Source organism: Camelus dromedarius, chromosome 15 (assembly GCF_036321535.1).
Source record: "Camelus dromedarius isolate mCamDro1 chromosome 15, mCamDro1.pat, whole genome shotgun sequence".
In the NCBI taxonomy this organism is placed as follows: Eukaryota; Metazoa; Chordata; class Mammalia; order Artiodactyla; family Camelidae; genus Camelus; species Camelus dromedarius.
Genome location: NC_087450.1, coordinates 629051 through 643298, shown reverse-complemented (window position 1 = coordinate 643298; position 14248 = coordinate 629051). Strand labels below are relative to the sequence as shown.

Here is a 14248-nt window from a genome sequence, read left to right as displayed (position 1 = left end):
ATTGACAACTTCTTTTACACTTCGTAGCTAAGTGTAAAAGCTTAATTTGAAAACCAGTGAAACTCAACTCACAGTGTGAAGGCAGGACTTGGTCAAGCCTTGGCCTGAGCCCTCAGTTTGGGAAGATAGATATTTAGGACCTCGCAGGTCCTGTTCACATAATGTTTATGTCTCCTCCACCCTCAAGGGGCCTATGATTTTATGGGGGAAAGTAATTCTAATTTATATTAAAATATTAAACTTGTTGACAATGTAAAAAGTTATACTGGTCTTTTGTTCTTCATTTGTTTACTCTAAGTGTCTGCAAAGAGTATCACAGGCTGGTTTGAAATAGATTATTTTAGTAGAAAATCTGAGGTTCAGGAAGGCTAAGAGATCAGGAGACAACTTCCATTGAAAAGGCAGTTTCTACTCACCGGACTGGTGGCGGGCCGGCACCCCACGTGCGGCCACACCACGGGGGGAAGCCCGGGGCCAGAAGCGGAGGGGCAGGGCGCTGTGGACAGGGGCTGTCACGGGGTTTCTGCAGGAGGGAAAGGCGAGGCAGGTGAGCAGGCTGAGGACTGGTCAGCTGAGTAACTTCATGGGTTCTAGGGTGGAATGGCGACCCCAAGCGTCTGGACTTGACTCTGTGTGAGCTGGGCAGGTGGACAGTGGCTCAGTGTGAGTCCAAGTCCAGTGTAAAAGTTGGGAGGTTAGACCTTGAAGAAGGACTCCTGGGGTGAGAGGGCCCACAAGGGAGGCAGGAGGCCAAGTCCAGGTGACTGAGAACAGGGCGTGTCCCGCCTAGGCCTGCAGGGCAGATGAAGGCATCCAGTCTGCTGAAGGTAGAAACCCGGTCCATACAAGGGGTCCCCTCAGATGTCACCTCCTCAGAGGAGCCTCCCCCGCCTGCACAGTCTTCAGGGACAGCCTCCTCCACGCACATCTCCCCAGCAGACACCCACTTCATTTCCTGCATAGCATTCAGGATGCGGCCACTTCTCCGCACCCAGCCATGGTTCCGCTGCCCAGAGGGAAAGCCCTCACAGGAGCCATCAAGCCCTGCACGACCTGGGCCCAACCTCTCTGTCTCCCCTGCCACCACTGGCCCCCCAACCCGGCCCTCTCCTCCTCCACCCTGCTCTCCTGACTTATCTGAACCCTGTGTGCTCTCCAGAGCATGAGTCCCTCCTCACACACTGTGTGTGCTCACTGTGTGTCTCACCCACTGTGTGCCTTCCACACAGGTCAGTGCACAGCACACAGTAGGGCTCAGTCAGTAGTGAATGAAAAACTCTTACCATCACTGCTGGGAAGATTCTTGTCTGTGGCCTACAGTGATCACACACCCGACACACATTCGCTGAGGTCCTACTGTGTGCTGGGCGGGTTCCAGACCCCAGGCACAGCAGGGAGTGAAGCAGGCAGGTCTCCATTCTCATGCAGCAGACAGCCTGGTGGGGCACACAGAGAAAATTAAGTAAAATATACACAATGTCCGGCGGTGATAAGTTCCATGGAGAAAAATAAGGTCAGGGAGGACATTTGAGCAGATTCCTGGAGGTGTTTAAGAAGCAGAGGAAGAGAGATCCTGGCTGAAAGATCAGCCAGCGCAAAGGCCCTGAGGCCACAGTGGGATGCACGTGGAGGGTCTTAGATGTCCTTGTGGGTTCTTTGTCCCACCTTGAGTATGTATGTTGTTTTTTATTTGTAAACATTAACCTCACCTTTGTAGCTAATTAACCTGCATCATTAATCTGTAAAATTTAGCCAATTCTGCCTCAGGTGTTGTGGGAACAATGGCGAGCTAGTTACTTGGGTTGGTAAAGAATTACCAGGGTCTGAGAAGGGTTTAGGAAAGTTTAATAGGGACACTGCTATAGGCCACATCGGGCCCCACAGACAAGAGGTGCCTTCATGAGCACCAAGGGTTGGTGTGTGGGGTCTGTTATTGGGGGTTCTGTGTACACAAGGAGGAGGGGGCTGCATGATCAATTCATGCACAGATACCTGGTTGGTTGTGAGATCTGTCAGGGGCTTCCCTGAACAACAGGCTTTACCACTTTGATAAGGGCAGGATGTGAGGCCTGTGTTCCTGAGGCAATGAGTTTTCATAGAGTAAATACACATTAAGAGAAGATGTTTTATATCGTGTAGAAACGCAGGTGTGCAAAGGGTCGTGCAGTGGGGAGTGGGAGGTAAGGTGCCACTGGGCTCCAGGCATACAAAGAGCCCAGGGATGGGGCTGTATGCCTCTAGAGAGTGCCAGCTGGCTCCACACCAGGGACTTAATGTGGAAACAGGAGAACCTGGGTTGTCAGCACGTGTCTACCGAGTGACCTCCCTAAGCCCAGCTCTGTTAGGCACCAGGCAGCTGTGAAGTGAACACGAAGATCTCCGTCCTGAGGTCCCAATGAATGAACATCTTGACATCCTCAAGCCCCTTCTCCTGCACCACCGCCCCACTCATCTGGGTCTCAGGCTCTGACCATTACCTCAGTGGCACCTTTGTCCACTAACTCTAGATCCTCTGGACATCTCTGTGCTGAGTTGTTCCAGGTCAGCGAACCCCAAACTGAGCTCTGCCATTGCCCCATGACTTCCTCTTCCCTGTGAAGTCCCCTCATGAAAGAGGCCACCACCAGTGGGATCCTTTAGTCCTGAGGCTCAGCCTTCCTCATCCCTCTGATGCCTCCCAGCCCATGACCCCGCTCTGGGGAACCCCCATCATCCTCTCCTCCCCGCTTCAGCCTCGGGCTGCACACAGACGCCCTATTCACAATCCCCCATGAGGCAGGTCCATGTTCACTTGAGGACAGAGTTTCACAAGTGGGCATTGCTGGGAATGAACAGCAGGACCCTGGAGCAGAGGACAGACGAAGACTCCAAATTCGCCAGAATACAGGTTATAGTGGCGGCAAGGTGTCCATAAATGATGAAGCTGGCATCACACTGCAGCCTGGCCCTCTGTTTCCCCAGGGTGCCCTGCGTTTCCTGTCTTGGCCTGGGGGGCTGCCTCCCCCTCACTCTCTGTTAGAAGGATGTTCATTCATTCACTCACACTCTCATTTATCATGTATGTGGGTTCTGGCTAGATGACAGCTCATCCTTGGAGACACAGCTCAGACCTCACCTCCATGAAGCCCTTCCAGATTCCAAGTCCCTCCTGCAGCCGCTCTGGCCTCCCCTGGCACCCCCAGGGCTGGGAGCTCACTCTGATTACCTCTCCAGTCTGTGAGCTCTGTTAGAGCCCTGGGCCAAATATGGAAAGGGACTCAGAAAAATGTGTCAAAGGGCTAAGAAAAATGGTACTAGTTCTGTGTTACAGACAAGGACACTGAGGCACAGGGAGGGCAGTGGCCACCCAAGGCCACAGAGCTGGATCTCAGTGAGCCCTTCCATGGCCTATTACTAGTTCTCCATTACAGATGAGGACACTGAGGCACAGAGAGGGAGCAGGGACCTGCTATAACCTTGGCCCCATGGCCTGTGTCCTTTATGACCAGCTCCATGCTGCCAGCAGGGGTGTAGGCCCGGAATGGATGTTGAAAGCAGCCTGACACCCAGGGCCCCATCAGATGCAGGGTCACTCTCAGGAAACACTCCTCAACACCTGCTCCACACCCCTGGGGTGAGGACCTCATTGCTGTTCCTGAAAGCTGGCTGTGCCTCCCTGTGGATTGTCCTGGGACAGCCCAGGAGAGGCTTGGGGCAGCCACAGGGCCCCTGAGGCTCCCTGTCCCCAGCTGAGCAGCTCTGGTCCCCTTGACTGTCCCTGGCAGAGGCCTGATGACAAGAAGTATCAGCCATGCAGCCAGGTGTGCTGTGAAGATGAGGAAATAAGGCACCATGCAGGTACATGCAGAGGTCCAGGTATTCACTCAATAATCACTGATTCAGGCCTTGCAGTGTGGCTGGCCTGGGCCCAGGCCTGGGTGTCCAGCAGTGAATACAGTCAACACCTTGAGACTCCTGGGAAAGCAGTGCTCAGAGAGATGGGCCCCAGTGACCCCACCCTGCTCCCCATGAACAATTACACTAAGATGAGGCTGTGGACATGGGTCCCAGTGGAAGGTGAAGGGAGGGGAGGCACCCTCTGGTTCCATGAGCCTGGACACTGGAACCAGATGGCCTGGGCTCTGTAACCTGGGGTGGTCACCTCACTTGTCCTCTCTGTGCCTCAGTTACCTCTTCTGCAGAAAGGGGTGATAACGCCAGTCCCTGCCCCACAGATTTCCACAAGGAGTCAGTGAGCTTCTCTTTCTTAGGCGTGTAGGACAGTGCCTGGCTACGGGTCAGGATACCGCTCACCTCACAGTAGTCTGTCCCACTTTATAGATGAGGAAGCCAAGGCTGAGGGGGTTATCAGACCAGCCCGGGCTCGCCCCCTCCTCATACTCTGCTGACATCCCGTCCACACTGCTCTCCTGTGTTCATGTCATCCTTTAGTCCCTCATGTTGCTAAGAATCTCTGAGCAAATCCACATGAATGGAGACACACCCTCTCACCACTTTGGTCTCTCTAGGCCAAGGGCAAGATGGGGATATCAGGCTCCCCGAGACAGTCCAGGAGGCACAGCATGTCCATCAGTGCACTTCCACTCAGCACAGAGTTGGTGTGAGGCCCAGGGCCAGAGGGCACTGGAATAGCCCAGAATTGGGGAATGCCAGGTGCGTGGTGAAGCACACAGAGGCCCCTGGAAGACAGTGTTCAGGCAGCCAAGGTGCAGGGCCTGAGGGTGCCCAGAAGGGGCAGAGGACAGATTCCAGCCTGGACACCAACCCCTGCTGGGCCCTGAGAGGGGATAAGAATTGGGACAAACCAGGGCCCTGCTGGGACTCCTCCTCATCCAGCAAAGAAAAGACAAGGAGAAAAGTGCAGCTGACCCCACGGTGCTCCCTGTGTGCGGGCGCTGCTTCCAGGATCCTGGAGGTTCCTCAAAAACTTGTAAAGTGGCTGCTTGTTCCAGCCCTGTGTGGGCAGAACTGAGGCAGGGAGGACAGTGACTCAGGACAGAGCTAGGATTCGGCCCAGTGTGTGCTGGGCCCCTCACTGAGAGCAGCCTCTGGGCAACATGGACTCGGGAATTACCCCGACATCCCTCTTAAGGCTCCTGGCATGTTAGCAGGGAAGGTCCCAGGGCCCATACCCTCTCACGGGATTCCAACATGTGGGATCACCACGGTCCTGGGAAAGGAGAGAGTGTGGGCTGGGCGTCAGGTCTGCATTAGACCCCAGTGCTGCCCCTACCACCGTGTGGCCTGGAGGCTTTCCCCTGCCTCTTTGTGCCTGGCTTTCCAGCCCTGACTCAGAGGACTGCTGTGCTTGGCCCACAGTAGGCCCCCAATCAGAGGAAAAAGCCAGCCCTCCCCCAAGAATCTCTCCTCTTACATGCCCAAAGCTAAGCTATGTGCTACATGTCACCAGAGCTGACCCTTGACAAGCAGCGCAAGTACAATCCAGAAGCTCCTCCCTCCTGCCTGAGGCCCTTCCCTCCTCAGTGACAGTGGCTCAGAGCAGACCTCTGCATCCCAGAAGTCTGAACTGAGCCTTGTGACCTGGGGAAGTCCCTGTTCCACACAACTTGGTTTCCAGGCCCTTCCAACAAGGCACACGAGCACCTGCTCAGTGTTTTAGCGGCAAGGTCCTCCCTTTGCAAATTGCCCCATCACAACCGGGCTAGAAGATGTGAGCTCCAGACCACGTGACTATCAGACGCATGACTTCAGGGAAACATCCCTGCCCACACTGCACTCCTCAGAGCCCAATTCCTAGAAGAGGGGATGGTGACCCACAGCTCTGCAGTTTTATCAGAACACAGCCCCTACCCACCCACTATTGGAAACACGTGTGAGAAGTGAAGATTCCCGAGTGCCTGGACCCCCGTCATCCAGAAAGCAGAGGTCGGGGTAACAGACAGATGAGGAGAAAGTACTTTCAGACCATATATCTGATAAGGGGTTAACACCCAAAACATAAGTAACTCTTACAGTTCAACAGCAAAAACAAGCAATCTGATTTGAAAAGTGGGCAGAGGTACTGAATAGACATTTTTCTAAAGAAAACACACAGATGTCCAACAGGTACATGAAAAGGTGTTCAACATCACTCATCATCAAGGAAATGCAAATCAAAACCACAGTGCAATATCCCCTCTCACCTGTCAAGATGGCTGTCATCAAAATACAAGAGATGACAAGTGCTGGCGGGGGTGTGTAGAAAAGGGAAACTTATGCGCTGTTGGTGGGAATGTAAACTGGTGCCATCACTGTGGAAAACAGTATGGAGTTTCCTCAAAAATTCAAAAATAGGACTCCCATATGATCCAGCAATTCCACTCCTGGGAATATAGCCAAAGGAAATGTAATCACTATTTTAAAGAGAGAATAGTGCCTTCATGTTCACTGCAGCATTATTTACAATAACCAAGATATGGAAACAACCTGTGTCCATCGACAGATGAATGGATAAAGAAAATGTGATACATACAGAGGGAGAGGCTTCAATGTTCCAATTTTACACATGAGAAAACTGAAGCTTATTTGCTTTGAATAATTGAGCAAGTGATGGTGGAATCTTTGAGCCCCAGTTTTCTGATTTCGAAGATACACCTCAACCCTGATTTTTGAAGGTAGGGTTACAGGCTCTGGGACCCTCCACCTTCCACACTTGTAGTCATGCTCCGGGGCCACCATCCCAGAGGTGGCTGCGTAAACACATTTAATCCGCTTATTCTGCACCTGTTCAGCCCTTGGCTGCCACTCTGTTGTCACTGCCTGATACCAGCTGAGGTTTTATAGGTGAATCATCACCAGCTACCCGCCCACCCCCCTGACATGTGGGGCAGGCCCCTCCTAGCCTGGTCATTCTAAATCTTTAGCTCACACATCAGCACAACTGCTTCAAAAGAGCCTCACTTCCTGTGTGGAGGTGTTGACAAGGGGAAGGGAAGGGAGTTTGGGGTGGTCTCTTACTCTGAAGGTGACACATGAAAGGGATATTTTTATGTCCATAATGGGACTCAAATTGAAGCTAAGAATGTGGTCCCAGAGAGTAGTAAAAGCTGAGAGGCTACAAAGCTGCTGAGAAAGGGGCTTGACTATTGGATTGCAAATGTGTAATTTAATTTAAATTATCATCCCCCTGGATGACAACAATTTTCCCCCAAGGTGAGAATTGGCCCCCTGACCCCTGGGCACCCCTCACTTCCAGAATGTAATCATCTGAGCATGGGGGGCTTTAACTTGGGGTGCTGTTCCCTCAGTCATAGGTGCACCTGCTCACATGTGTGCCCATGGACTGCAGTGCCCACATGTCAAGGCGCCTCTCACACCTGGCCAAGGAGGCCCAGGTCATAAGACAGGAATTACAGTCTGTGGTGTCACACATGAGTCCCTGCAGGGGTGAGTGTTGTATAGAGAAGAGCCCACACCTCCCCTCCCCTCCCCACCCTCACCTCCAGGTGGAGTGCTGGACGGAGCAGGCTTAGCAAGCATCCTGGCTAAGGGTGGGGAGGCTGCCCACTCTGAAGTCATAGGTCAGATGGTAGGTTGGAGTCCCACCCCCACAGCTCACCAGCGAGCCCCTCTAGTCTGTTTTCTCCTCTGTAAACTGGAACCTAGTCACCCTCACCCTCAGACATGGGTGCAGCCTGTGTAAATTACAACACAAAGTCCTGGGCTGTTCCAAGTGCCCTGGGGTGTCCAGCCCCGAGGCCGGGCAGGTGGGAGAAGAGAGGTGTGGGTTAGCAGGTTTGACAGCAGAGATGAGACCCGGCTGAGTGTGTGCGCACTGATATTCAGGAACTGGGAGCTGCCACTAGGCAAATCCATTCACTGAGGCCATGTTTACTCTCCCTTGTCAGTTACAATCCTCTATTTGAACAGAGGCCTCTGGAGTCTATTAGCCACATTATTGCCTGTCACCACACTGTTGCAGTTCCAGGGTCTCCATTTAGCCAACTTGAAAGAATAGTTTTGTTTTTTATTTTTAAACCAGTGACAGAAAACCAAGGTGGCTTAAAGAAGCAAACAGGGCAGGAGAGAATGACTTACTTAACTGAGACGTCCACAGGGAGACAGCTTCAGGCAGGGCTGTACCTGGTGCTCAGTGACATCAGCAGAAGTCATCCTTCCCCACCTCTGGGCTCTGGCATTGGTGCCATCTTCACATGGCTCTTCCTTTATGAGAGCAAGACAGCCACCAACTGCCACAGACTGATATCACCACTCCTCAACTCCCAACTGAAATAGAACTTCTCTTCCCCCAGGATTCCAGCACTGAGCCCTGACCTCTGTGGAGCCTGATTGGGCTGGTGCCCAGCCCTGAGCCAATCACAGTGGCCAGGGAGGATGGAAAATGCTGATTGGCCAGATCGAGGCCATGTGACCATCCTCTCCAGGAAACCTGTGAGCTGTTCACCTGTTTCCACAGTGGAAGAGTGTGATGTCTCCCAGAGGATCCTACTATTAGCCCAATCTGCAGTTGGCATGATGAGCTGGGATGAATCCCTCTGCTTGGTGACAAGTGACAGGTCACTTAGTGGTTCCTTGCTCCAGAGAGGGAGGCATGTCCACTCAGGATTGGTGCTTCAGGTCCAGAATATAGCAGAAAAGCCTCCAGTCTCCCAAAAGTTGGGAAAGTGAGCAGTGACACAGGAAAGGCACTCCTCTCTGTGGCCCTTGGCTTTCTCCTTGTTACAGTGGAGAGTGCATTGCTGCCCCTCACAGCCCACCTCCCTGCTGGGAGGCCGATGCAACAGGTGGAGAGTACTTGGAAAAGCCCACTTATTCTGAGGAACTGTTGTTGCTCCTGGTGATACTATTATTTTCATGCCAGTTGTGAGGTGGGCCCTGAGGGGTCCCTGAACTGGGGGGACAGACACCCACAGAAACTGGACCCAGTATTGCTGTTCATTCAACGATGATTTACTGAATACCTACTGTGTGCCAGGTTCCCAGGGTAGAGCAGTGATGCTGACAGCACAGGGTCTTGCCCTCCTGGGGTGGTAGACACCACAGGGGTACAGATGTGAGCAGCATGTGGAATTCTGGGGATCCCCAGGTAGGGGAGGCAGGCCTTGCTGAGAGTCACAATCTCATCTTTTCCGTCTCTGAAACCGTAGTGCTGGGACCTCTGATACCCTGCCAAACACACATTTCTCCCAGCTTGTTCTTAGGACTATTTCATCCAAAGCAAGGTGTGGATATGTTCAGGGAAGAGCTATGAAATGCATCTCCTTGGGGAAATTCTTTGCGGTTACAAGATCAAGTGTATGTACACCCTGCTGTACTATGGGGTCCTGAAAAAGGAACCCTTCCCACTTCTGCAACATTCTTCTATGTCCCCCTTTCCCACTCATATCTCAGCAACAACAATGACAAGTAAGTCAGGGAATGACTCATTGCCGGTCTCAGAGTTCTGTGAAATTTTACTGCCAGTCTCCACCCCCTAGGACTGACTTCTTATTACTGTTTAAAAATTAAACTTGTGGAGCTGGCAAGGGATGTGAGGCAGATACTGAAGGGGATGCACACTAAGCAGGGTCTCCCAGCTCTGGAATCCCCTTCACCAAAACCCACCAGGATTTGGGGAACTTTTACTTTCAACCCGGACCTCCACCCAGCTACCAAAACTGAGATGGGAGCAATGGTTGCTTCTTCTTGAGAAATCCCCCCCAACTACCACCCTGATACCCCCCTGCTACTGCCCAGGGGGATAACATTTTGCTGGGACTCCTTGGATCCTAAACCCGGAGGAAATAGGGGGCACTGAGAACAATGAGAGTCTTGCTCTAAAACCGGGAAGGTCCTCACCTAGCACAGAGATCAGATGAGCCAGGGTGCTCCGCTAGTTTTCCAGTGTTGCAAATCTACAGTCTTTTGCCTTTTTAACATCCCGCTTCTCCTTTAGGTGCCCCCATCACCCCACTTTGGCTTCAGGGTTGCAAAAGCAAGGAGCAATTTTTAAAAAGCACACTCAGACGCACACCAGAGGCAACTAGGGAGCGTCAGAAAGACGCAGGAGGGAAGCAGGAGGCAGGAGGAGGCAACGGGCAGGGAGCCACGGGAGTGGGAAACAGGCAGGTCCCCTCGCAAATCCCCCTCCTGCCTCACGTCTCATCGCTGGTCTGGCCGGGGACCGAGGAGCCAGGGGGCAGGTGGAGGATGGGGCTGGCCCTGGACAGCGGGCTCGGCCGGAGAGCAGAGGAGGTCGGGGGTTGGGAGAGAAACGCAGAGCGAGGGAGGCGGCTGGAGGAGGACGATCCCTCCGCGGGAACGGGCGGCGGTGTAGACGCCCTGGTCGGGCTCTGTAGAGTGCTGCTAGTTTTCAACCAGCTCTCACAGACTCCAGCCCCTCGGGAGCTCCCCAGGTGACTGTGAGCTTGGGCTGGGGACAAAAAGACCTGACAGTTTCAGCACTGCCACCCAGCCAAAGGGAACAAGAAAAGAAAAGCATTTCTCCCATTCTGTTTTTCTTTTAATTTTGTGCAGCCCTGCTGGGTGGGAGGGAAGGGGTTAGGCTGAGCAACCCCGGAGGAGAAGGCGGAGGGTCCGGGCGGGAGCCCGAGGACCCGGGGGTGGGCGGTGCGGACGGGGCTCTGAAGGCGCGCGCCGGGCGGGCGGCGCCGCGCGGAGGTGGCGGCGGGGACGGGGCGGCGCGCGGGGCCGGGGCCGGGGCCGCGCCGTCCGCTGTCGCTGCGCTTCGCCGTCTCGGGCTCGGTCTGCACACCCGCCTCCCCGGGCGCGGCGGCGGCGGCGCGGCGGCTTGGCTCTTGAGCCCGCACACCCTTCGGTGGTGGCCCGCGGCCCCTCTCACACGCTCGGTCAGCGGCCCCCGCGCCGCGGCTTTCGGAGAAAGAGCTGCTGCGAGTGGCTGCGGCGCTGAGCTCAGTGCGCCCGGGGAGGCCGGGGGAGCCGCGCCGGCCGGAGGGGACCGGCTCCCGGAGAGGCCCTTTGGCTGGAGTCCGTGCCCCCTCGCGGCTCCCGGGGTGTAAGGAGCACATCAGAGAGAGAGAGAGATTTATATACATACATACATACATACATACATACATACATACATACATACATACATACATACATACATACATATTCATTCATTCATTCATTCATTCATTTTTAACTTGCACAGAGGGCATTTTGCTGGGGTAAATTTTTTTTTTTAATTTCACATGTGTGCTGTTCAGCCGCAAGGCAACCCGAGGCAGGTGCCCAGGCTGGTGGCTGAGCTCCCGTCTATGGGTGGGTGTGGAGGGGGCAGGGGGAGCTGGCGGAAGAGGGGCCCAGTAAGGGCTGGTGTGGAAGCCCCCTCAAAAAATTAAACTACATTTCAATTTTCTTTTATCAGAATTATCTCTCATTCTTGTTATTTTTGTATATACGCATAAATATTAAATATATATGTATATACATATACAAATACTTACATATATATACTTAATATTTAAGACATTATTTTTGGCAACACAATTTCCAGAATCAAAGTTATCTTCTGATTGATGTATATCTTTGTAATAGTGTTTATTATTTCATTAACTATAGGAATTGACTGAAGGATTACTAGTAATATATTATTGAAGGAAAAAATGTTCCATTTTTATTCAGCATAATGTTCCCTGGTTTTGTCAAGACAAATTCAGCAACAACTCTTACTGTAGGCATATAAGCAAGTATGAATCGATTGCAGTTGATTTATCTTGTTGATTATTACTTGTTTCCAAAATTTCCTTCAGCATTTCCAGGAACACTTTGGAATCCTATCTTTACCTTATAATTTAAAATAATAGATCATTAGCAAAAGACCAATGCTCAGCGGTGTGCTAAAGGATTCTTTGTAGCCTGTCTTCTCAGTATGTTTTCTGACACGGATTCCAGCTGATGGCCTTGTCACACTGACTGAAACATTGCCATCTCTGCAGTGTGAGATCACAAAATTTGACTGAGGAATGAGTGATCACTGAAGACCCTCTTCCACTTATGACACTGACAATGTTTCCTGCAGTGAGAATCCTCCCATGTCCTGCAAGTGTCACTGTGTGAGGAATAGAAACCCAACGTTTAATTGACTGAATTGATTCTCCATTAAGAATTATTTTGTGCAATCTAAGTGCTTTCTTCTCCAAATAAAATAAAGCTTTTCCTTCTTTTGTGTTTTAGAGATTATTCCTGTTTATCATTTTCTTGTGTGCACCCAGGGCAGGAGCTTGGATGAAGGCTCACCCAGAGTCATTATAGACCTGTCTGCTCAACAATGAGAATATGTTCTTATGATCAATGAGAGCATTTTTACATTTGTTGTGAACATTAAGTTTCTCTATCATGTGAGTTCTTTGGTATGAATAAAGATTAGTTCTCTGGCTACTGCTCTTCTTACATTTGTTACATTTATATGGTTTCTCCAGGGAGGGCTGGACTTGCGTATTTCAGGGCGGTTATGTTCTGCTCAGTCCCCAGTTGTTTATGGTCTGTTTATTGTCTCTTGAGGGCAGCCCTCATTAAGAAGAATGAAATGCTGTGGGCCTATTTCAAAACAGTTGCTTTCTTTTTCCCCTGTTGGAAGTGAAGCACATTGTCTCCAATTGTCAATGTGAGAACCTGGTAGGAATCCTGAACAAAAGTGGGGGGCCTCCTGGAACTGTGCCCCCTGCAGTTTTTAACTCTCAGACTGGAGCATTGAGCCTCCAGCAGTTTGTCAGCTACGGTTTGGGTTTCCTCCCTGGGGTCCATGTAGGTTTCTGCTTGTGCATTTCTACTCTAGTCAGTGAATGTCTTTGTGTCCGTCTCTCTGTCTCTCCAGTTTGGGGGGTGGCAATGTTCCCTGTAATCTCAGTTCTCTGAGGCTTCTAACAGGAGTCATTGATTTTGTTTGTTTAGTTAGTTTTTCACTTGTTGTTTGATAGAGTTAAAAGTTCTACATTTTTACATCCTGAATGAGAATGAATTCTGAATTGTACTTTTTTATTTTATTTCCCTGAAAGTTTTGCTTTTTAAAATTGTTATTAATAAAATAATCATTCTTCATTTCATTCTCAATTCCTAATTATGTTTAAATTTTTATTAAAATTTACTTTATTTTAAATGATTCAAACCTAATTCACTTGTGTTTATCTTTCTTTTCTTTTAACTTACAAAGTTGAACGTTTAATTATTGCATTTTTGAACACTTTTACACTCTATTAATTTGTTCAAACCCAAGTTTCAATTGTGTTTCTGTTTTAGGGAACAATGCCCTTGGAATTTTGACAGACATTACATTGAATATACATATCGTTCTGAGTAGTAGAAATATTTCTTAACAATAATAGTTCTTCCAATCAATGAACATGAGATGTCTTTCAATTTACTTGCATATTCTCCAATTTCTTTCATCAGTGTCATACTTTTCTGTCTCTGGTGGTTGGGACTCTGGGACCGGAGTGGAGAATGGAGGTGGGACAACCCAGGCAGCTGCTGAAGCCACTATTGATTTGGGGGCACACCCTTTTCCTCTCACCTGCACTAGCTTAGACTTCCTGCTGCACTGAAGCTATGTGGAGAAGAAGAAAAGCAGCATCAGAGAAGTCACGACCCCTCAGCCAGAATTAGCATAAGTCCCTAGGGGTGCACAGCGGGGCTCCTGGCCCATGTCTGGGTAAGACTCTGGAAAAGGGATCCTCAATCTGGTGGAACCCCTTAAATGGAATTCCTGATCTGGAAGGTGCCACCTGGGTAGTGATCACGGGCTTAGTGGGGCTTGGAAGCCATTCTGGATTTCTGTAGTTTAGTTTCAGCTTCTGGTCTTTCTGGTTTCTGAGGCTTCCATCTGCTGACTGAGGTCGGCTTTGTGTCTTGTGTTTAGAGATCAAAATGGGTGACATCATTTCTGTTTCATCACAGTCCCTTGGGAAGAATTTTGATTGCTTGGTTCAACACTAGGTACAGCCCCATGACTAGGGGAGAGGTGGTATTTTACTGTAATACCGCATGCCGTATGTATACACTTCAGTGAGTAAGAAAAAGTTGGAAGCAGTTTTCAGTAAATAAATGTGTGAGGAATGGAAATGCTTTTTGTTAAAAGAAAAAAAAAAAGATGATTTGGCCTCAAGCTCTTTGTTTCTGAACGGAAAAAAATAAGGGACAACATGGATACAGAAAGTTGAAGGAGGTTTGTGGAAAAGACACACTGAGAAAAGAATTTTGTACATGGTCAGGATTTTCTAAGAAAATCTAAGGCTTGATTAAATGTAATTAGGTAAACGGATTTTGTTAAGAGTAGACAGATGCA

General features: G+C 50.5%; 1 long non-coding RNA gene across 1 annotated transcript; it reads right to left on the bottom strand.

Annotated features, from left to right (window-relative positions):
* Positions 1 to 473: 473 nt before the first annotated feature.
* LOC116151864 (uncharacterized) lies at positions 474 to 8350 on the bottom strand. Its single transcript, XR_010384016.1, has 3 exons — positions 8038 to 8350; positions 1284 to 1436; positions 474 to 523 (listed from the first exon to the last, which is right to left on the bottom strand). It is a non-coding gene; the product is annotated as an uncharacterized LOC116151864 (long non-coding RNA).
* Positions 8351 to 14248: the final 5898 nt, after the last annotated feature.